This window comes from Danio rerio, chromosome 9, assembly GCF_052040795.2.
Source record: "Danio rerio strain M-AB ecotype USA chromosome 9, GRCz13ab, whole genome shotgun sequence".
NCBI classification, from domain to species: Eukaryota; Metazoa; Chordata; class Actinopteri; order Cypriniformes; family Danionidae; genus Danio; species Danio rerio.
The window spans coordinates 39808701-39830969 of NC_141029.1; the positions used below are offsets into that span (position 1 = coordinate 39808701).

Genomic DNA, 22269 nt, shown 5'->3' on the forward strand with positions numbered 1-22269 from the left:
TCTAAAAAAGGATCACGCATAACCAGACAAAAAAAAAATTACAGATGTCATTTCTAAAAGAAATTAACAAGTAAAAAAAAAAAAAACTCTATTTGACTAACAAAGTTTAAATCTATTCAACTGAATTATTGAGAATTTTGTCATAGATAAGAAAAGTATGACTATTATGTATGCATAATATGAATTATATTTTAGATCACACATGCCCAAACTAGGGCCTGCAGGCCAAGGTTGACCCATGGTAACCTTTATTTCGGTCCACCCTCCCATCTGAGAAGAGAGTGAGAATGATGGGAAGTGTTGGAGCGAATGCCTTTAACCGAGATCGTAATTTCAAATTTTACTGTAACTTATTTTGTTTGTTTTATTGCTGAGCAAAAAAAAAAAAGGCTGAAATTAAACATGCTTCAACTACATATTTGTGAATATATATATATATATATAAATGTAACAAAAATATAAATGGTTACATGACAAATCAAAACAAAAACTGGTGCAGCTCGACTAAATCCATTCTGTTTTTAACTGTAATAAGTTCATTATACAATTAAAAGATATATACTGCATTAGTTAATATAAAGCAGTGTTTTCTAGTTATTTTTATTTGTTAAATAAATTAGAAACTTACCCACGGCAACTTTAGTGTAATAGAGTTTGGTCTATTAGTCTTCTGGCCACCACACTCAATCAAGTTTGGTTTGTGGCCCTTCATAAGAAAACATATGAGCACCCCTGTTTTAGATGTTTGATTGATAGATGGACACATATCATTAAATGAATAAAATAAAATGTATACTGTTTATTAAATTAACACTGACTGTTATCATAATTATAAAATCATGATTTAAAACTAAAACTATTATACTTTAATGATAGTATTGTTTTCTTTGTGCTTTTTTAATACAGAAATACAAAAATCATAAAGGAATAAAACCACTATAATTAACAGATGAATTAAATAACCCGATAAATAACATGATCATACAATAATGATGAGAAAATTATTAATTAAAAAAAAATAAAAATAATTTTTAAAAACATGTAGAACACATGTCATGAGTTACTACGGAGATGTAAATACGCGGCTGTCAATCAACTTGGTGGGCAGGGAAACCGCACTCCTTTGTCACGATGCAGTGGGCCTCAAAATGGGAGGGATTTCGATTATTAGTTACAAATTAGTATAATTTGGTGTCACTTAGTTTAATTAAGACACACATTTCCACTGACTTAAGTGTTATTTCACTTTATATTAAGTAAATTAAACCCAAGAGCATATTTACTATGCTTACTGATCTCAGATCTCGTTTAAACAGCAATGGTTCTCTGAGTGAAGCATCAAATATTAATGATATAGCTAATTAATATAATAATAATAATAATAATAATAATAATAATAATAATAATAATAATAATGCCAAGACAAAAAACAATGAGTACTACTCTTCTGCAAGGTTGTAACCTCAAAACTTAAAAATGTACTCCAGACGCTACTTAATCTTTAATCTAATGAGTAACATACTATAAAATTTAATTAATAGGTTTACAACAATTAGAAAATATCTAAAATACAAATTAATCTTAATTAAATTTAAATATCATAAGTAAATGAACAATAATATTCAACCCTTTCTACTCATTTCCTTTATTACATCAAGTAAATGTGTAAATATTAAATATTTAATTGGAAACTTCTAGTAATCCTTGACACTTAATATTACAATTGAAAAATCATGAGTGTAAATGTATTAGAATTTACTACACCAAAGTAATTTCTTTCAGTGTAAATATCAAACAAATAAATAAACAATCAAACAAAAACAACAACAAATTTTTCCTACTTTAAATTGCATTTCGTTTTTTTTTTTTATTAAACTTGCCATTACAATTTGAAATTCTTCTCTACAGCAAATTAGAGCAAGCCTTTTGTGAGCCTACATGATATAAAACCGTGAGCCAAGTAAATACGTCACACACCAACCTTAAAAATGCCAATTATATACAAGAGGATTTTCATAGACATGTTTTTGAAAGACCTTATACCCATAACAGTGCGCAGTCCTTGAGTTAATGGACTGACAGCATATTTCCACTTCACAGTGACTTTGTGCTATAGAGAATGATGAAATGAAAGCAGAAACAACAGACACAGGGCTTGAAAATAACAGGAGCTTTACAGTGGTGTTTCATATGCCAGAGGCTCCAAAGAGCAGCACGAAAAGAATATACATGACTGAATGCTATATCGAATAATAGATGTCCACTAACAAAAGAAAGTGTGCTGAACAGAAACACGCTAAATATTTGATAGATTGGTAAAGCTTTGTTTGTTTACTTTCACAGGGCTTGAAATAAAAGTATTTGAGCTGTAGCTTATAATGGCTCTAACAGACAATGTAATGAAAGGACATTTTTAAAACTATAATTCACCCAAAATTTCTATTTTTGTCAATTTGCATACTACAATAATAACAAAATATTGGAAAAATGCTGTTAATTTGTTTAGGTGACCAATTGGTATTAATAAAATATTATGTAAATGGGCAATTCCATGCAAATGTCAACCTTGCCATAAAAAATAATTTAGTTTTCACCAAAATAGACAAACCGTTTCTACATTTTTTGTGTTAGCAAGTATTTTACAGTACTGTAAAAATACTCGTAAATGTATCTGTCAGTATTTCAAACTATTATATTTAATTTGCCAAAATCACACAAGTGGCTATTTCACAGCTGTCACATCCATAACGGAAATGTGTCACATCCATAACGACACTTTTTCTTCATAAATGCAAAAATGTCAAATAAAATAAAATCAATCATTATAATTCCACAGTGAGCCGATTCATACCTGTTTGATGAGCATTGTTTCTTTTGGGTTGTGCAGTTTAACTGTCAGAATTTCTAAATAATCTGTTGTCCATTGTAAATTCGCAAACTTTTTTTTGTCACATCCATAACGCATGTTTATTTTCCTAATTTAAAATATAAAACATGTTTACATAATGATATTTTTCTGCTACCATAACTCTGTGGTGAGCTATTTTGGAAAATATAAACAGAAGTTTCGATACAATGTCAACATATACTTTCTGTGTGAAATTATGTTTTGAGTTTTTACTGCAAATGTCACATCCATAACGCTGGAATTGCTCAAATATATTACAAACAGAAAGCCATGTAGATTTGGGAGGCGGGTTCCCAAAAGACAATATAATTTGAACGGCATCTGCGCTTATGTTAGTCTTTTTTATTATTGTTCCAGAGGTTTCCATGGTCCTGGACCGGGCCGTATTATGAGCAGCTGCTGTGGTGGTCATGGAGAAGGAGAGCATGAGACTAATTCCTGTGAGACCCCAGTTAAAGAAGAGTCTTCACATTGATCCGAAAGGGCCAGCCTGCACACCAGCCGGTGACCTCTACCACCTGCAGCTTCTCCATGATGGACATCCAGCTTTCTCCAACCTCCAGCACCTACACTGCAGCTCTGCACAAAAAGTTTGGCCATAAAATAAATAGTCATGCCCAACTGAGCTTGGCTTCTCTCAAGGTTTTTTTTTCCTTTACTTTTGCTAGTTGGTGAAGTTTGTTCCTCGCCAGTATTACTGGCATGAAACTAGAAGGTATGTGAACCATGCAATTTCCAAAAATGACCAATAAATGTATGTTACTGATAGTATTCTGGCTGATTTGCATGTTTATTCTAATTGGGAGCCGTTTATGTTTCATTTAGTTAGTTTGTATTTACCACTGTTTGTTTTTTTGTCATTTTAAAATGGCACTTTTTATTTTCACTGTGACACTTCATTTTAATCAGTGTGTTAACAGTAGGCTATGCGTGTGTGTGATGTCTGACACAAACACGCACGCACGCACAAACACATACACACACACACCCTAACGTACTGTGCCACGAACACATTATGGTGAATTACATTTGTTTGGGCTGGTTATTTATTTGAAAGTAAGAGAAAATGTTGACTTTAGTGATGACGAGGCTCAATTTAAACAGCACAGGATGCCGTCTGACAACGAGGGAAAAATTCCTTGCAGCAGTCGTTTTCTATCCCATTAGATTGCATTTTATTAAATAACCAGTCCAGGAGGTGCTGCTGATCGACAAGAGTATTAGTTCAAAGACGTTATAAGCAAGTAAAACAGATTAAAACTATAATTTCAAAGCTGTCCAAATGTGACTGTTTATACGCATCAGCTGCCGACTGGAAGTTCTTAGCAATCTCCTTGCATATACACACAAAGCATAATGGGTAATTTTGCGTTTTAAGAAAAAGGTCTATATATAGAAATAAAGAGGCATTTAATTACATTTGCATTAAAATGTAAAATAATAATTTTATTTTAGTTTGAATTATCAGTTTAAAGCAAGAAAATACAGGTAAAACGGAGAGTTAAATAATAGATACAGTCATCAAACTTTAGCAAACATTTTTGTATAAAATTTAAAACTAGATTTCTAAACCTCAAATATTTTATTCAACAAAAAATATATATGAATACTAGAGTGATAAAAGGAAATTATTAAAACATTTGACTAAACAATTGAATGAATTATTTTTTAAAATATACTAGGATTTCGAACATGTATTTTTATTTAGGTTTTAAAAATAATACCACATTTACACATATCCTCAACATATCCTTTTTGAAATTGGTTCTAAATGGCTAGTTTGTAGAAACTCATTTTTTAATGTAATACAAAAATGTTTGCTAAATTTTGGTGACGATAACTATTAGTTGTCTATTATTTAGTTATACTATTATACAATATACTGTACTGTATTATAGGTTATACTTGTATTGTCCTGCTTTAAATAAATAATTCATCATACTGTAAAACATGGCATTATTTAAAAATATATATAAATGTGCAGGATGGCTCAGTGGTTATCACTGTTGCCTCGCAGAAAGAGAGTCGCTGATTCGAGCCCCGGCTGAGTCAGTTGGCATTTCTATGTGGAGTTTGCATGTTCTCCCCTGTGTTCGCGTGGATTTCCTCTGGGCGCTACGGTTTCCCCCACAGTTCAAAGATGTGTGGTATAGACCTTTTTCACATTTCTGTGTTCCTTAGTAGTGCAAGGCATCATGGTTGAGTAAAAGTGAATGAGATGGTACAATTTTTATTTTTTTTTTACAATCCTATCTGCTAAAATCATTAAAAAAAAAAAAAAAAAAGCTTCATAATGGTGTTATCAAGACTTTCAGAAAAAAGAAAAAAAAGTGGGAGACTGATGACAGTAGCCAGAGGAGAGGATACCATCAGATTTACTCTCAGCCCCAGACACTGCATTAGAAACACCTCACATTAGTGGCAATACGTTGTTTGAATTTGACGCAAAGATGGTATAATACAGGGATGTGAAAACTCGGTCCTGGAGGGCCGGTGTCCTGCATGTTTAGTTCTAATCCCAATTAAACACACCTGAACCAGCTAATCAAGCTCTAAGTATACTAGACTTCCAGGCAGGTGTGTTGGAGGAAGTTGGAAGCTAAACTATGCAGGACACCGGCCCTCCAGGGTTTGGACACCCCTGGTATAATACATTCATAAATGCATATAAATGTTCATATATTTTAAAAAAAAATCTAAATATTAAAAACTTTCAAGGATTTAAGATTACAATGACCGTTAAACAAGTCATAACAAACTTGTGAGCTAAATTGCCCATAGTGTATGTGTGTGTGAATGTGAGTGTGTATGGGTGTTTCCCAGTGCTAAGTTGCAGCTGGAAGGGCATCCCCTGCTTAAAACATATGCTGGATAAGCTAGAGGTTCATTCCGCTGTGGTGCCCTTGATAAATAAAGGGACTAAGCTGAAGGAAAATGAATGAATGAAAATAAATATAGATTTGAAGTTCTGGCTTATTTTTTTCAGTGAAAAAGATTCTCAGAAACCTTTGACTTTTATCACTCAATTCATATATGTTTTTTGGTTAAATAAAACATTTGTGGGCAAAAACAAAATCAGCCAAATTGTAAATAAACATATGCAACTGCAAAACCTTTATCACATAAATATTTTTTTAAAAATCCAATAAAGTGCTGCTGAAGAGGAGATTTATGGCTCAGTGCAGAAAATTAAAACAATATAAAATAAAATGTACTTAATTGAAATCTGCAGACCCAAATTGTTAAATGCAAAAGAAACACAAGTGTATTTTCAAAAAAAAAAAATTATATTAACCTTTAAAAAAAACTTATGAAAAACCCAAAAATTGATAGGTAAAGAAAACTTCTGCAGTGTCTTCCTGCCTTAAGATTGAAACAGAAACACTCTGTTCCAAAACTTATGAAATGGTGTTAGTCACGTACATATGAACTGTTTATTAAAAGAAGTACAAATTAGTTGTTTAACAAAATCTGAAGTTAATTCTAGTGTAAAAGTTATTAAAAATCACTATTTTATACTGTTAAAGAAATCACTATTATGATGAAAACATGCATCTTCACATTCTCTGACATTCTATGTTGAGCACCAGCAGCCCAGAAGGTCATGACCAATCACAAAACCCATCTTGACTTTGATAATGTCTCCGCTGAAGTGTACTAATGACCTTCCCCGTGTGACTGTGCAGACGATGCGCCTGACCTCGACCTCAGCACGATAAAACAGGTTCTGTCTGTTTCCTGGAGATGAAAGAGCCGGTAAAACACAGAACTCAGTCCAAATGAGCCTGTGCTCATCAAAACATCTTCCCGTGTTAATAATGTGCTCCAATGAGCCCGCAGTGTGCTAGTGCTAATAACTGTGGCACTGGGAAACAGTGATGGAGCATATGCCACAGCAAATGTCCTCTCTCTCTCTCTTTTTTTTTTCCTCTCCCTATTAAAACAATCATAGGAAACATGAGGATCTAAACTACGGTACAGTTATTTACAAAATAAAAGCAACTGTCCAAATAAAATAAAAATAAATGAAATTACTCTGATTTATTCATTTATATGTGATTATTATTCATGTATATTGTATAAATAAAATGAAGACATAAAACAAATAAATAAACAGATACATATATAATTAAACAAATAACCACATAAAATAAATGAACAATAAAACAAACAAATATAGGAACATAAATAAAGAAAACTATTCCCAATAATTTCAAATAGAAAAAACAATAACATAGAATCAAAAAAAGGGTAAGCATGGATCTAATTTAGGTTAAACAGGTAAATACAGCATACATTTACAATAAAAGCAGCCAAACAAAATGAAAAAATAAATAAATAAATAAAATGACACTACATTATTTATTACAAATATACAAATGTATAAATAAGGAAACTATTCAAATAGGAAAAAAAATACAGCAAAAAAATAAAATTATGGCTGTAAATATGCATCTTATTTAGGGTAAAAAGTTAACATCATAAACTTGCAATAAAATCAACCATCCTGAGAAAATTAAACAAAATTTAAATAAATAAATAAATAAATAAAAGGGTTTTATTAATTTATTTATTTGCAATTATTTTATTTTTACAGATATACTGTACATAAATAAATGTAAACAAATAAACCAATACATTATAATTAAACAAATATAACCAAACAAAATAAATGATTAAACAAACAAATAGAAGCATAAACAAATAAGTAAAAATATTCTTAATTATTTCAAATAGAAAACAACAAAAAAATTATATGGGTAAATAGGGATCTAATTTAGGGTAAAGTTAAATACAACATAAATTTAAAATAAAAGCAACTATCTAAATGAAATGAAAACAAAAACACATTTACTCCGTGAATTAAACGTTCACGCTCTTAACCCTTTGATGCACAAGCTATAAAATAGATATAGAAAAAATAAGCTTAAACGGGTCACTTTAGACCCTTGTAGTACATCAAAAGGTTAAGCTGGGGTCACATTGCACTTTTCACCCTACTGACTTCCGTTCATACACATGTGAATGTGGTAGACCAGAAACACAGGCTCCTGTGACAAGTTTAACATGTCACTGCATTTAAACGTTCAAGCTTGGTGAACTTTGACCAGCAAAATCGCATCACACAAGACAATAGAAGATCAAAACATGACCTTTAAGAACAGAAATGTAAAATATGCAGCAACTGCTCACTTTTTAAATGTCCAATCACCTTGTTTAATCCTGCCCCTTTTTTCAGCACCCTATGACAGAATTTTGCATGCTCAAAACTGTGACTGCTTTACTGGTGGAATTAATGACGATTGGCCACCAGGCTGGTCAAATTTATGAAACCTCCAACACTAAATTGTGTTTCAGTTTCATTGTTCAGTCCCTGTATGTATGTATGTATGTATGTATGTATGTATGTATGTATGTATGTATGTATGTATGTATGTATGTATGTATGTATGTATGTATGTGTATATATATATATATATATATATATATATATATATATATATATATATATATAGTAGCAAACAACCACAGAAAAAGCAGGATAATAAACAGCTTTGTTATGTAAGTGCATGTAAATTCCTTTAACGGCAGCAATCAGTTGATTATCCCTTATATATTCGCATACATTGTAGAAAGGGTCAACAAATTGTCACAGACGCACTTTCTATTCGAGCACACAAATGCATGTGTCGTTTAATCTTGTTAACTGAAACAAAAAAATATGGCTCTCCATAGCCACCACTACCACCATCGTGAAACCAAAACAAACAACGTCATCACAACACTAGGGTTGCTTAAAGGGGAAAAGAAACCTTGACACACTGACGAACAAAAATGCATTGTGATTACAAAGACTATTTAACTAATGCACAGTATGCAATGACTATAAAATACTATACTTTAAAAGGAATTGTGTGTAACTGTATCACCACAACATACACATTTTCTGTCAATATTGAAAACCCTCATTTGAATTCCTTATGTACTTCTTAGCATCAATACTTTAAGCTAGTTCCTCCGTGCTGCTATAAAAAAAGCTACAGATACTTTAAATGGAAGGCGTGTGTAACAAAAGCTTGATTTTTCATGCTTTCTATATTGAAAAAAATAATATCATCTGGTAAAAAATGCAAGACTAAATGAAATGGTTCATCTCAGTTGCACTGGAGTCTCAATCCCACTCCACCAACAAGCACTATGCAAACAACATTGTTTGGGGTTCTTCTTAAAAAGACTAAGAAAGTGCTGTGCTTAAGCTCAAAGAAAAAAAAAGAAAAAGAAATCAAGCGTTAATTAAAAGCGTCCTGCAAATCTAAAATACAGCAGATGGATATTTTTCTTGGCCGCAAGTGCATATGGCATCAATTCTGGAGTGTGGGAATCTCCGAGAGAGAAAATCTGTGAATGAGAAGTAATGAATTCTAATGCTGCTATTCTCTAGTCTACATTAACAAGACTATCTGTCATTCTCAGTCAATACAAGCAATCCATTTCACAAGCAATATGTCAAAACATGGCATGTCTGTCACTCAACCAGCCGTTTCAGTGCTCAGTGTTCTCATATGCTAAAATTTCTGACCGGTTTTGTGGTGTCTGGGTTAAGAAAAACTTTAATAGAGTTCAACAACAAAAGAATGAACGCTGCTAAAAATAGATGGAATAAAATGGAAAATAATCATATGCAGTTAGCATTAAAGCAGAAAAACCAAAGAAAATAAATTTTTGTTATAACTTTGTTTCCTCAGAATTGCATAATAAAAACACACAATTGCTTGTAATGATGTCAGAATTGTGAAACAAACTTGAAATATTTAGAAAAAAACTAGTCGTCGCCCTCAAACTTTATCTTCCAGGTGAGTTTATGTTTTATATTCCCTACAAAATACATTCATATGGCGAGTAGTAAAGTCAACTGCAGATTATATCTGACTATTTTTCTCATGAATCTGTCTTTTTACCCCTCATAAATATAAATGCATGGCTCAACAATAAGGAATGCCCGATGGCCCGGGGCCAGCGTGTGAGATGCTCGGGACAGTAGACAGGATCGTTACTGGCCCGATTGGGCCACTGATGCGCTGTCAATAAAGTTGCCTGTAACTATTTGTCAATTGCGTACAGTCAGAATCGAGAAACCGTTTGTGTTTTTAAGCCTTCAAATGCTACCTTCTCGGTTCCTCTTATCTGATTGGATGTTGTGAGCATGTTATTTTTTTTCGTAACAACCAGTACAGCGAAGAGACAGCAACATGGTGGCAACATCAAGTGATGATGCTAAAGGAAAACATTTGTTTCAACTGTCTTGGAAGCAGACATTTACTAGAGTATACCACGATCAAAAAAAAATGAAGTGATGTTTGACTTGTCAGTTTGGCAGGTCAGCCATCTTTTGTTTTGCAATAAAAAACCTGCACATTTTGCTAATTTTGTTTGCATAAAACTTTGAATTTTGCTCATTATACATTTATTAACATTTTTTCTTATAATTAAATTCTAGATTTACAAACATTTTGACACTTTTTTTAATCTGTGTCTAAGAAATAGCTATTAACTTTTTTTTTTGGTAGGGCCAGTGAAAATATTGGCAGGGCAAGTAAAAATCTGAACCACTGGTCCGATCAGGCCAGTAGAAAAAATCCTTAGCGTTGAACCCTGAAATGTATAGATTAATGTCTTAATAACTAGCTAAATTAGTTTGTATTAGGGCTGCACGATTCTGGCTAAAATGAAAATCACAATTTTTTTTGCCTAAAATCAAGATCACGATTTTCTCGCAATACTGTAGATGTAAAATTAAGGTTAATATGAGTTGGATATTATTATTGTTATTTCTCAAACATAAGGTAAAACAACAATAATAATATTAGGTCTATGCGCTATAATTAGTTAAAACGCTAAATTTTGTATAGACTTGGGATGGTGGACTTGAACAGAATTTAAATGTCCTGTTAATGCACAATAAAGTGATGACTAAATACAACTATTGTATTGTAATGAATACATTTGTCATTATCAGATTTCCTCTTGCATTATATTCAACATTATATAGACTGGAGTAGGTATACTAACCCAGTAAACATTTATTTTCATACACAACAGTGTGTTCGCTATGAAAGAAAAAACCTATTCAAAAGCTTGTCATAATCATAACTCTAAAATGCGATGATAAAAATTAAAATGATGCGCATGCTTTTGGTTTCACTTTCACTGGCGAGTGCGTTCATGTCATGGCTCCCGTTACTTTGAAGATAAAAAATTAAAAATTAAAATAAAAAAAACATACATGCTTAAAAAAATCATACTTCCAGCTCGGCTCCCAAACATTCACTTTGTGTAACAAACTGAATGTTATTTACAACTTTATTAACTGTTATTCACAGCTTATGCAGCTTCTGTTCACTAAAGTAGACATTATTCGTAGACATGCACATGCATGTTATAAATGCAGTATGTGACATTTCTAACACCATTTGGAGGTGCCCATGTTGCTGAGTAACATATATAAAAGATAGGGATGGGTATTCAGGGTTTAACGATATTACTACTTTTATCGATACCACTTGGTGGTTCGGTACTTTACGGTTCTCTTATCGGTACTGTTTGTATTGTTTTTTTTTACGAAAACAAAAAACAAATTTAACAGAATTTACAACACTTTAATTTAGAATAAAATGAAACCAATAATTGTAAAACTAATAAATCGTTTATTTCTTGTAAAAGAATGTACAATGGTTTGAAGGAAAATCAGGAAAATCTGTTTTTAACTATTATTTTTAATTATCATATTTTAACTATAAAAATCAACATGTTTGACTTTTCTGGCAGAAGTTGGGATCCTTCTTGGTTTATTGTGCTCCCTGCAGTTGAAAATACCCTCTTTGAGTTGCAAAATGCAGTTAAATTAGATAATTTTTATTATTTTTCATTAACGCATTCACATAAATGAGTTCACAGTGTTTTCAGAGTTTTTAATTCAGTTTCTGAGCATCTTACACCCAAAAATATATATTTTTTAATAAGTATAGTTTATTATGAGGCTGTTCATATGCTATATTTGTAAATACAGCTGATGTAAAAGTCTTCTTAATGTTTAAAATTCATTTGGGCTTCTGCAGAAAAAGAATACTGTTTTCATTGTAACCGAATGTGTGTTTATTTAATTATTAATATTAACTTATACTAATTTAGGGGATTGACTACTAATGTAATGTTAACATTAGTAGCTAGGCAGTCAAAAGCTTTCCATTTGTCTTTCTTCAGTTAATGCACTTTTGAAAGATACTGTCACTTAGCCAGTTTGCTTGCTTTTCTGCTTATACAAGAAAACAACTGGTTGCGTTTGTTGCAACAGGCATTGGCGCTGAGCACTTGGGAAATACCACTTGTTTGGTTCACTCCGCAAGCTTACGAGCTGTGTGTGCAAGAGTCTGAGTCGCAAGCTATGTGTGTGCTCTTAGTGCGAGCCCAGTCGAGAACTGTGATGCCTTATTTACACTAGTAGTGACTTTGTTACTGTCTGTCGTTCTGGGTGGCAACCTGCTGCAAACAGGTCTACAGCAAGAAAAATACAACTGGCCTCAGAGTGAGCAGAAAGAGGATCATGTGAGCTCCACTGTTGTTCCTATTGGCTGTCACTCAAGAAAGTCGCTCTTTATTTGCATAAAATTGAAGGATTCTCAACTTTGTTGCATCGCTCGACACGCCCACCTGGTCGCCAACAGTCACTGTCGCTCGTGTAGATGGAGTGTCGCCAGAAGTAGCTCGCTCTCTGTTGTTAAATTATTTATTTATTTTTTAAGTAGTAGTAGTAGTAAAACTTTATTGTCCAAAATAAATTTAAAAAAATATGGTGATGCCCATAACAAATTTCCTTTTTTTTTTTTGTTTGTCGCTTTGCCACTGCAAGTCACTCATAGTGTGAATGAGACTTGAAGGCTTTTATACTTGATGTGCTCGCCGGAAACACAAACATTTCTTATGTGAGATTGCCGACTGTTGAGACAAATATCAAATATCCTAAATTAAAAGGTTGGTCAATTAAATTATGCTACTGTAAGTAATGTTTATTCATCAATAATTCTCCAGTACCGTTAGCAGAACTATTAAAGTCAGAGCTTATTGATACTTTGGTCTTTTATAATGTAGCACTGAAACTGATAAAGTTTGTTTCGGTACCCATTCCTAATAAAAGATATACAAAATATAATTGGCTGAATAACTGAAAAGCTGAATTATGATGGGTTTAGGGTCAAATTAATATCACAATCTTTTTTTGAATAATCGCGCAGTCCTAGTTTATCACAATTTTGGTAAAGACAAAAAAGGATAAAAAAAACTGTACGAACAGACACATAAAAAAAAAAAAACTTAATGTAAAACAAAAAACAAATATACTTGTTAAAATTTAGTGGTGTAAATGAGCTTCCAAAAAAAGTACAGAAATTGCTAGTAAATAATCAAACAATTATAAAGAAACAGCAAGTACACAGAGTTTTTGTAAATGTAAAATTTTGCTGTACAAAAGCCAAAATAGTATGATGCATTCATTTTCTTTTCAGCTTAGTCCCTTTATTAATCTGGGGTCGCCACAGCGGTTTTACGCAGCGGATGCCCTTCCAGCTGCAACCCATCTCTGGGAAACATCCATACACACTCATTTACACACACATACACTATGGACAATTTAGCCTATCCATTTCACCTATACCACATGTCTTTAGACTGTGGGGGAAGCCAAAGCACCCGGAGGAAACCCACGCAAACGCAGGGAGAACATGCAAACTCCACACAGAAACTCCAACTGACCCAGCCGAGGGTAGAACCAGCAACCTTCTTGCTGTGAGGGGTCAGCACTACCTACTGCGCCACCACGTCACACCCGAATTAGTATTTAACCATAAAATTGACTCAATCTAGTCTTGAATACAAAATTTAATATGACAAATATGACGTTTTCTAACTGCAACAAATTCAAATGAACAATTATGCAATAGTAGGACAAATGTTTGAATTGCTGTTTGTAGCAACGGCTGCAATTGAGGTTGAAAATACATCCTCTATTTTTAGACTCATTAAACTCGTAATGTCTTTGGCTAATTCACATGTTTCACCTTTTGATCACTTGTGGATTACGGTCAAGGGGGACAAGCATTTGGACAGTGGGCCGTATTGTTCAGGTGCTCTGAGCCCCCATTACTGAGCTCAGGCAAAGCTGCTAATGTGGAGCACGGCTAACCAGACACAGAGTTAAGCCCGGCATGAGAATTTCAACCTCGCAGAACCAGGGTCTCGCAGAGTACACAGTCTGTCTACAAACCGTGCTGTTGACACACTAATGACATTCCTCAAACGTGGAGTTTAGACTCGGCTCTTTTAAGAGTTCAAAGTGTCTGGCAAACATCAAAGAGAGCCAAATTTATCTAAATCCAAGTTCTAAATTGTATACGAACATATTTTTGGTGTTGTCAAAAAAGTAGATTGCTATGTTAAAGGGATAGTTCAGCTAAAAATGACAATTCTATGTGATGATAGTCATAATCATACTAGGGCTGCAGGAAATTGGAAAATACTCACATTAAGATAAAGTCATAATTGTAAAGAATTCATAATTGTACATCGATTGGGATGATTTTGTAGGGGAGTGCATCTGCATAAAATATTATCCAAACATCTACCCAAATAAACTAAACTAATTAAAGCACAGATGGAAACAGCAGAACGAAGAAAGAAATGGATAAAAACAGAGGTTTCTTTACTGTATGGTTTTTGGTGGAGTCTAATAATATTGAGGTACAGATATTCAGTAATTAAATGTAAAATGTGGACATTGCAGATCCTGCAATATGAGATGGTAGAATATTGCAGATTTGCATATTGCAATTTCAATGATGAAACGATATATTGTGCAGCCCTAAATCACACATTGATTTTTTTATTTTTTATTTTTTGCTGTCAATAAAGTAGCCAGCAATAATAAAAGAATATATCAGCAAACAAAATGACAACTCCATGTTATGATAATAATTTGTCCAAAATAACTAACAAGACTGCCTTTACATCTCTTTTGGCAAGACGACTGATATCAATTAATTGGAAACAATCACTCTTTCCTTCTTTTAACAATAGGCAAAATATGTGTTACATTACATAATAATTAATTTGTAAGATTTTGGGTGTAAAGTTCACTAACATGTGGTGTCTTAATAAATTATCTTCAAAACCATGTATAAGAACAATTTGATATAACCTTGTATTCTCTGGGATTTACTGGAATTTTGCCGTTTCCTTTTCTCTCTCTCTCTCTCTCTCTCTCTCTCTCTCTATTGTACACAATGTTTGTATGTATTATGGTAAAATACGCTGTAATGAAAATGTATGTTATTATACAATATGTAAACTAGGGCAGGTGACACAGTGGCACAGTAGGTAGTGCTGTCGCCTCACAGCAAGAAGGGCGCTGGTTCGAGCCTCAGCTGGGTCAGTTGGCGTTTCTGTGTGGAGTTTGCATGTTCTCCCTGCATTAGCGTGGGTTTCTTCCAGGTGCTCTGGTTTCCCCCACAGTCCAAAGACATGCGGTGAAGGTGAATTAGGTAGGCTAAATTGTCCGTAGTGTATGAGAGTGTGTGGATGTTTCCCAGAGATGAGTTGTGGCTGGAAGAGCATCCGCTGCATAAAAACATGCTGGATAAGTTGGTTCATTCTGCTGTGGCGACCCCAGATTAATAAAGGAACTAAGCTGAAAAGAAAATAAATGAACTAATGGTGTAAACTAGGGTTGTGTGATTTGGGGAAAACAACTCAGTGAGATTTTTTTTGACAGATTTTGCGATTTGATTTGCAATATCATTTTGTAGTCAAGCTTTAGCTCAATAATCGGTAAACAATTCAGTGACAGCTCTTAAAAAATTACCTGCTTTTGTTCAGTGTAAGTGACTTGATTACTAATGCTGTGTTTCTTTGATATTAAATTGTCAATTAATGCTTCTGAAGCAGCAGACACTATAAAACACCTTTACCACATTCATTCGGCCATTCACCTGAATGAAGTTTAGCTTCACATTTTTCATTCTGTCCTAACACAACTCAAAGTAAACAATAAATGCAAAGCCATTGCACTCCTTGCTTTCCTAATTACAAGATTTCTCAAAAATGCAAACTGTTGGCTTGAGGACAATGGAAAGAGCAGCCCAGAGGGCCAGGCGAGCAGGGGGAGCAGAGGGCAGGAGGGGGCTCGCTGCCAGATTGGTCCCACTGAGCCAATGTTTCCTTCATATGTTCGAGCCCTGGCACAATCCTTCATACCAGTTCACATGTAACCAGGCAACTGTACAGTCGGCTGGACGTGACGCCTAACTGAACGAGTACAAGTGAGTGCTTCATTTAATGGAGAGAGAGAAGGGAGTTTAGTGCTAGATAGTCTGGTGACTCAATCTTTTTTAATTGAGGCAGCTACTGTAAACGAGGATGACTCCTTTCAGTTTTACTTACTGTCAGACCTTCTAAGTTTATTAATGTACATTGTCTTGCTAAAAAGTGGCAACTATTGTCTTTCAATGAGTAATTACTTAACTGAATCATTGAATTATTCACACATTACAGCTACAGTCCTTAATGGGCTAGTTTACCCAAAAATCTCCCATTGATTTATCCATTCTGTACTTGTTCCAAACCTGTTTGAAATACTTTTTTGTAAACTCAAAAGAAGATATTTTGAAGAATGTTGTAAAGCTACAGTCATGCAATATTTTGTTCCTACTAATTTAATAATGTATTTTTGTTGTTGTCAAAGTACATTGCAATGTTAAAAAGACAGTTCATCCAAATAAGCCAATTCTATGTGATGACAATCATAATCCTACATCAATATTTCAGACTACACTATTGACAACAACAACAACAAAAATATTCAAGTGGTATATTTTAGCCAAAACTGATTATTCTATGTGATAATCATTTGTCCAAAAAGAAAAAAAAACTACAATGCATGTCAATAGTTTTTTTTTTTTTTACCCAGGGCTACATTTTAGAATACAAAAAGCATGTGGACAGGGCTATCTATGCTTGGAGGGGTTTTTTTCCCCACAAATCCATTATGCCATGTGCAATTTTGACAATCCAAATACGTTACTGGGCCATGTTTCTCATATGTGCCATTTCTCGTAAATCCACCATAGGTAGCTGTGAACATCTCAAATGTATTGGTAGGCCATGTTTGCTCCCCATACTTGCCATTTACGCATCCTTCTTGTGCGTAATATCTCACCTTGCAATCAACTGACCAAACTAGAAAAGCAAACTAGAAGAGAAAAGCACATTGCTAAATACATTGCAAACCTTTTACTGCAATTTCACTGAAATTAGTTTTTTAGTTTTTTTTTTATAGACTTGAAATCTGGTCTCCTCCATGTCTCCCATCCATACTGATGCAAGCGGCATAAAGCAAAAAGGAAAAGAAGTTGTTGGAGGCTTTATACCACCTCATTGAATTTGTTTTTCACACAATGCCAGAGAACATATTTGCACTTTCCCAAATGTGTAGCCCTGAGCACGTATTCCCAATGAGACCGTGTTGTTTTTTCAGAATTCTTCTCAAAAAAAGTATATTTTTAAAATCACAATTCTAATGGTTATGTTAAATGATAGAGTCACACTATGATGAGCTCTATAATAATAATTTTATATGCATTAAACATTTGACTCCTCGTATATCATTAAAAGCGCTTTGCAGGAGAAACATCAGAGTGAGGCATTAACAGCATAATCAACCACATATTGCATGTTTTGGTATTGCTCAAGGCAAAAAAAAACCAAAAAAACACTAAGATTCTAGGGCTGGACGATATGGCAAAAATTTATATCACAATATATTTCTTAATTTAAGTCGATTCAATATAATTCCGATATCGATATGGACAATATTAAAAAATTATGTCTGTACCTCCCAATCTCTGTAAACTGAATATGCAAAGTAGAACTTTTTTGTTTTTTTTAATTAAAACAATACAAAAAATTATGTTCACTTTTTATTTGTATTAGCCTTTACAAACAAGAAATGAATAAATCGCACCAAATTGTATTAAAAGCTAAGTGAATTATAACAGCGCAAAATTTCAGTAACCGTAGTAGTCCTGTGCGTTATTTGTTTAACCCTTTAAGGTGACATGCTGACTGACTGACTGGTGCATGATGCTTAAGCCCGCAAGCACGATTTAGCTTTCAGTTAAGATGAACACAGTTTCCATAATTATACTTTATAGATACAGGTCTATGGCTCTGCATACAACAAACAAAGACTTTTCTGTGCTGGAGCTTATGGCCATTTCACTTTACTTCAGGATGCTTTAATGCCGCTCTGACCTTCAAAAACAATCCTAGCCAATCTAATAAATGTTGGAGACATACTCGTTACAGAATTGCACTAAATCACACTTTAGCAGCGTTTATTTAAGAGCGCACAAGAAAATCTGCACTTGAGCAGAGTATATTTGTGGCTGTGCGAGAAGCTTTGTGCATGAACAGAGGAAATAAGCGCAAGCAAAGAGATTTGCATGTTCGTATTACATAAATGCGATCTCGACTTGTATACTGCGCTCACAACATTTGTCATTAAATACTGCAATAAGAAGTTGGTAGATCTGTGCAAAAGGCCTGCCGCCACAGCTGGGGGAAAAAATCCTAGAGGAGACACTGTAACCTATATTCAAGAATACGGATATTTGTTTTCCATTACTTTTCCAAAACTTTGTGGGTTTTTCTGTTTTTCCAAAACTTTTCAAAATTCCATGACTTTTCCAGGTTTTTCATGACCGTATGAACAGTGTAATATTTAATAGCAATTATTAATTAAGACTCACAAACATCTAAAAATCTTTTAAAAAGTGATACTTCACCACAAAAAAATGAAAATGTCAACACCATTTACTCACACTCAAGTGTTTCTAAACTTTAATGAAATACTTTCTCCTTTTGAAAATATAACAAGCTATATTTAATATATTGTTTGAAGAAAGCAGGCATTGACATCCACAGTAGGAACAAACTAAAAGATTCTATGGGGGTTAATTGGTGCTGACCTATTTTTTACCTTTTGTGGGTTATGGATAAAATATGGTAATTCTAATAGTTTTATAAAATGTATTAAACTTTTGGAAATCACTAAGTGACCCTGTCATTGTCCCGCGACCCCTACTTTGGCAACCACTGCTATAGATCAAAGATCACAATTTAACCCAAAAAATACAGAGAATATTTAATTGTTTAATAACACCCAGCCCTACCTTTATTCAAAATAACTTGTTTTTTTATTTAGAAAACAATGCAACTCTGACTATCTTTTACACACAATATTTAGTAATGATCAGTTGCATTGATTTTTGCAATCTTTCTTAATAACAGCACTAAGTTAACATATTAGGTTAACATGTTTTATATAACTTCAACTAAAACGGTCTAAGATTCCAGTTTTTCCTTCCACTGCAGTCTATATTATTTGCAGAGGCTTTTGCTACCAGGGCCGCCAAAATATCATTCAGTTGCTGTGGCAATCGCTCTGTGAATACACTCAGATTCATCCATAATGGCTTATGTACACACATACACAACTCATATTCAACAGCCATGTATGAGAACTTGTTAATTCATCTCAAAAAATAAAAACAAATAAATAAAATAACATGAGAGAAACTGAAAAAAAAGAGCAAAAGCGAAAAGATCAAGTGGTTAAAAAAATAAATTCCAAACAACAAAGAGAAAATAATTCAAATGAAATGAACACGAAACTTTCCTTTGTGATGATGAAATGCACATCAAATTCACCATGACAAGGTTGAGTGATTAAATCACATTTGCAGATCGCTCCATCTGATGCGAATAAGCCATTTAATTCTTTCCTGTTGCTTAAATGGATGAAAGCGAACTAGACAGAAAATCCGGAAGTGAATTAAGACAAGAACATTTCCTCAAAAGGTATGGCATTTAGACATGCAGTTTCTTGAGTGTGACTCAGCTTTTGGTGTTAAACGATGTCAGATAAATGTTCACAGATAAATAGCGTGCAGCAGATTTATTGAAGCACAACTGTGTTCCAAACGCTACTGTTCTCTTCATCCAGTAAAACAAGATTGATATAGATATCTCCCTCTCACTCATCATTCTCCACAAAGAGCTGAAAACGCAAGGAGAGGGGAGCAAAGTAACATTTTTCCTCCTATTTTTGCTGTAATTACAATAATGGCATTAAAATTATGTCTGCTCATTATTTAAAGCTGCCAACCCATAATTCACTGTTCCAGTCCTCCTGTAAATGGCAAAATGCTGTGTCAGTGTTATTCTCCCACCTATTAATTGCTCTAGTTTTCAGGCTGTCAATCATATCTTTAAAAAATAAAAAACTTTGAGTGACATTACAAAAGAAATACAATCGTGAAGCTTTAATATTGCAACCTTTAGTTCTTTTACAATTAGAGTGAAAGAAATGCAGACGGGAACAAGTGGGAATGTGAAAATAGGATGTTAAAGATAGTAACATGAAGCAAGGTTAAGAGGACAATCGAAAAGTACAAGAGATTTGAAACACCGAAAAGATATACATTTAAAAAAGAAAGAAAGAAAAAAAACAACTTTAGAACAACTTGGGAACATTTAGTCCCCCAGCCAAGAGCTGCAAAAGATAAGCTCAGTCAAATATACTTGATTTTTCTTCCCTATTTAAAATAACAATATGAATAGAACTAGGGTTGTAACAATATACCGGTATGACGGTCTATCACGATTTGAACGTGCACGATTATCATACCATGAACAATTGCATATCAACGGTTTTAACCCTTAAAGACCGAGACAGCCGCCCGCGGCTAAACATAAGTATTGCTCTTAAATGTTTAATAACTTTTAATCCGCTGATCCGATTCATACAATTCAAAGATTGGCATAAAGAAGAGAATCTCAGCTTTCCAGTGCTGTATCACATATCATTCTCGGACTTTCAGAGGCTCCGGAATCATTGCGGTTACGTCATCAAAATTTGACAACGCTGATTTGACAAAGAAACGCTCGTCACTGTGTCTCCGGACAAACCAGACATGATACATTGATGCACTGTCCCTCCTCCATGCCCAGATTGGTTCAAACCCGCTATATCACAACCAATAAGCATAGGTTTCGCTTTTGTTTGTGGACCAACAACTTTTTGAACAACACGGAATGAGAGATAGGCATACATTTATGCGCGGCTAAATAAAACGCAAAAAAAAAAAAAAGTTTTGCATGAAATAATTCTCATACTAAGTACTTTTGCATGCACAGCAGCACAGAAACATGACAAAACAGTGACACAGCAAAGACAAACTGCTGCACTTGCTGTTTTCAAAAGACGCAAATGAAGGTGCAGCTGTTTGTCTGCATTGCAGACAACCATATCCAAATCCATATCCACAGACAACCATATCCATGCTGGCACATAAAACCGAAGGATGGTCCATACTGAATCTAGTTTAGTTATGTAACTATTTATAGTATAATAAATATTTATATCTAATTTTTTACTGAGGATTTGCACCATGTTTATTTGGACTTTGACACGTTATTTATTATTTTCTTATTTTTTTATTTGTTCATTGTACAAGCGGACACATTCTCTTACCTCAGCGGTCAAGATTAAGTCCTGAAAATCTCAACATGATTACATTTCTTCATTACAACCTAGACTGAAAAAAACAACGCTTTAAATACATGTTTACAGCCATAAACTTGGTTTTGCACTTTTGGTCTCCCATTTATCCTGCTTATAAGGAAGGACAGTTTAAGTTTATTTTTGTCTAATCTTAAAAGACCTTGCTTGTTTATTCCTTCTAATTTAATTTATTAAAATGGGAAATTTTTCATTTTATTTTTTATAAAAGACTTATATAGTTCTATTAAAATGGTTCTTTCAAAAGTTTGTTGAAATAAAACCTTTGTTCAGTCAGAAAACATGTTCTTATTCTTTTCAGGGTCTTTGCTATGAGAATTACTATTTAATACCGTATACCGCGAAACCGTCAAACCGTGGTATTGTTTTAGACGATTATCATACCGTTAAAAATTCGTACCGTTACAACCCTAAATAGAACAGAACAAACATGTTCATATTCATTTTAGACAACACAATACCACACTTTTGGAAAGTTAAAAGACCAAATGAGATCCTAGACCAAAAAAAAATCCTTATGTTGACATTCATTGACTTTCTTGTCAGCTTAGTCCCTTATTAATCCGGGGTTGCAAAATCGGAGCACCTGGAGGAAACCCACACGAACATAGGGAGAACATGCAAACTCCACACAGAAATGCCAACTGAGCCGAGGCTCGAACCAGCGACCCAG

The 22269-nt window shown here is 33.7% G+C and overlaps 1 protein-coding gene and 1 long non-coding RNA gene across 6 annotated transcripts in view; both read right to left on the reverse strand.

The window, feature by feature from the left end:
* Positions 1-22269, reverse strand: part of adcy5 (adenylate cyclase 5) — a 153921-nt gene that overhangs the window by 92759 nt on the left and 38893 nt on the right. The gene's annotated exons all lie outside the window — the stretch shown is intronic.
* LOC147835365 (uncharacterized) overlaps positions 1838-22269 on the reverse strand; it is a 34629-nt gene continuing 14197 nt past the window's right edge. The window contains exon 2 of the long non-coding RNA XR_015499744.1: positions 1838-3487. This is a non-coding gene — a long non-coding RNA (uncharacterized LOC147835365). The remainder of the gene's footprint in view (positions 3488-22269) is intronic.